General features: G+C 47.3%; 1 pseudogene; it reads left to right on the forward strand.

Annotated features, from left to right (window-relative positions):
• Positions 1-896: 896 nt before the first annotated feature.
• LOC148117273 (E3 ubiquitin-protein ligase RLIM pseudogene) lies at positions 897-2809 on the forward strand (annotated as a pseudogene).
• Positions 2810-3211: the final 402 nt, after the last annotated feature.

The following is a 3211-nucleotide window of genomic DNA, read 5'->3' on the forward strand; positions in this document are numbered from 1 at the left end:
CACTTTGAAGAGTGGGGAAGGGGAGCAAACAGAGGACTGAGATCTGAGCAGGAGGCTCAGCCTCTGTGTTTTCATATAACACCCCTCAGTGAATGCACTGTGGGAGGAAGGGGGTTGTAGAAATGAAGCACTCCAACAGGTCTGCGTTTTCATTTTCCATCCTGCTGGTAGTGAAATGCATGGCCTGCAGGCCCCACTAGAAGTCAAACTTCCTGCTGACTTCGGGTGACACTAACAGTTCTTTACATGGAGGGCTGGGCTAAAACCACCCTTTTCCTTACCACCCTAATCAGATGCCAACCTGAATGAATCAGCAAGTCCATATCTGCTTTCCCATTCTCTGTAATAGTCCCTACAGCTGTCTCCCACTCGAGGGCTGTAGCCGGGTGTCTTCAGGCTCCATGACTTAATCCTTGTTCTCATGACACCAGAGTAGAGAAGGTCAACCCCTTGGTTCCTTCTCATGATGGCACCTAGCCACTGTCATTGGGGAATGGCACAATGAACTTCCTGTGTGATGCCAGCCTATCACGAAGCAGTCACCGTCTCACTAAATTCCCCAGCCTTGCAAGAAGAGTGGGTGTGTCCTTCGAGTAGAACTACCAGTTGCTCTTCCCCAGGCCCACCTGGTAAGCTTTGGCTGAATCATCTGCTTTCTAAGTAGGACTTCTTGAGTCATGAGGAGTAGCTGAGAAAGAGGACCTGAACTACATTCAATAGGTAATTTGGGGTGACTTTAATAAAATTTACCTTGAGTCGATTTCTGTCACTGCTAGGTAACAATGAAAGATAATGGCTGCTTGAGCTACGTGTCAGAATGGGCGGAGCTCCTGGGCTAGAGGCGGGTCTCTCCCAGGCATTCGGAGGCGGGCTAGAGAGCAGGAGGCAGCCACGCGGCAGAGCTCAGGCGGCCACAGCAGCAGCTGAGGCCACAGAGCCAAGCCAGTCCCCTCCTGGCCGGACCACCGAAGCCTAGTGAAGAAAACTGAAAGTCCGGTTTATTGGATTTCAGTCCTATGTCATAACAGACAGATAATCCTCCACTTGTTCTTCAAGATGGAAAACTCAGATTCTAGCGATAAAGGAAATGACCAATCTGCAGCACAGTGCAGAAGGCAGATGGATCGACTGGATCGGGAAGAAGCTTTCTATCGATTTGTAAATAATCTGAGCAGAGAAGACTATCGACTTATGAAAGACAACAATTTGCTAGGCACCCCGGGTCAAAATACTGAGGAGGAGTTGCTCAGAAGACTACAGCAAATCAAAGAGGGGCCGCCCCCGCCACAGAGCTCAGATGAAAATAGACCTGGAGACTCTTCAGATGAAATGTCCAATGGTGACTCCATAATAGATTGGCCTAACTCTGTCCGACAGACTGGCAATATAACAAGAAGTGGTCAGAGAAGAAATCAGTCTTGGAGCGCAGTGGGTCACACTAATCCACACAGTGGTGATCTCAGATTCAGTTTAGAGACAAATGTGAACCGTAATAATGGAAGACAAACCCCAGAGAATGGAAGTGAACCGTCTGCTACAGGTCTTAGTGCAGAAAACATGGACAGCAGCAGCCAAAGGCCAATGGAAAATTCAGCATCTGAGACATCATCTGCCAGACCACCTAGGTCAGAACGCAGTTCTGCTGAAGTATTAACAGAAGTGCCATCCACCAGAGGTCGGAGCAGGGCAAGAAGCCGTAAACCAGAACACGGGAGAAGACCCAGAGCCAGAGCTGAAAGATGTAGGTCTCTTCTGTACACAGCAAATGAAATTCCACGAAGATCTCATCGTAGCGTCTCATCTCATACTTTTGTGCACCCTTTGGTAAATGAGATCGAGGGAAGTTCTAGAACCCCTCGCCATGGGACTTTGAGACAGCAGATAACTGGACCTGAGTTGCTAGGTAGAGATCTTTTGGCGGCTTCTGGGTCAAGAAATTCTGCCGCTCAAGGGTCAAGTTCTTCAGACATGGGTACCAATGGTGAAGCGGCAGGATCTGGTCAAAGACCTCCAACCACAGACCTTCAAGTCAGAAGAGTTCTGCAGGGAGAATACCACCAGAGAGATAGCGTCGCTAGCAGAAGTCGGCCAAGGTCCCAGGCCCCAAACACCATGGTCCTTCATGATAGTGGTCGTGGTGGAGGTTTTATACGCACCTTAACATTTTTTGAACCTGCAGATGAGAGAACCTATGTGAATACTAACAGGTTTTCCACTCTTACACTCTTCGATACTGGATCAAGGGAAACTGCACCTGTTCCTTTTCAAACCCCATCAAGGCAGAGAATGACAGGTTTTGGTGAGTTTCGACGGAGTGGAAGAGGGCGCTCTGGTCGGAACAGCTCTGCTGCTGGCTCCAGCTCCAACCCCGGCTTCAGTTCCAATCGTGAAAGTTCACAAAGAAGCTCAGGGGTGTATGAAACCCTACTTTACCCTTTTAATGACAACCACCAAACTAGAGGACTCACCAAAGAACAGATTGCTAACTTAGCAATGAGAAGTTTTGGTGAAAATGACGCACTGAAGACATGTACTATTTGCATTACGGAATATATGGTAGGCAACAAAATTCGTAAGCTACCTTGCTCCCATGAGTACCACGCCCACTGCATCGACCGCTGGTTATCAGAAAATACCACCTGTCCCATTTGTCGCAGGGCCGTCTTATCTTCTGGGAACAGAGAAAGGGTTGTGTAATGAGAACAGAACTCTCGAAGCTGTGTAGCTGGAATAGTGACGGGCAAAGGGAAATCGTTTGCTTTGTGTCCATGTGTTTGAGTGGTGCTTAAATATAAAGTCACAACCTGAATCGACTCATTGCTTTCTGAGGGAATCGTGTCTTTTCTCTAGTTTCTCTTTCAGGATAGAAAGAATATTTCAGAGGCGACGTTTTCGGCCTTCAGTGTTTGATTTCAGTACCTAACCTGTACTAACCTGTTGCTGATAATTTACCCATGTACACTTGTCATTTTCCCTTCGTTACCATAAGGTCTGCCTTAGCAGGGGCTCCTTTATCATGTTAACCTCTTATTAAGTTTCCCAGGCCATAAGAGGGGTATGAAGAAAATTCCCACTCAAGACTAAGTCCCATTATGTGTTTAGTAACTGATTAATTAAAGCTATACCGTTCCCAGTTATTGACGCAAATTCAGTCACATTCTGAATATACTTTGTTCACCTTCCAGATTAGGGGATGATGGACATACCAGTG

This window comes from Myodes glareolus, chromosome X (assembly GCF_982192425.1).
Source record: "Myodes glareolus chromosome X, mMyoGla1.1, whole genome shotgun sequence".
NCBI lineage: Eukaryota > Metazoa > Chordata > Mammalia > Rodentia > Cricetidae > Myodes > Myodes glareolus.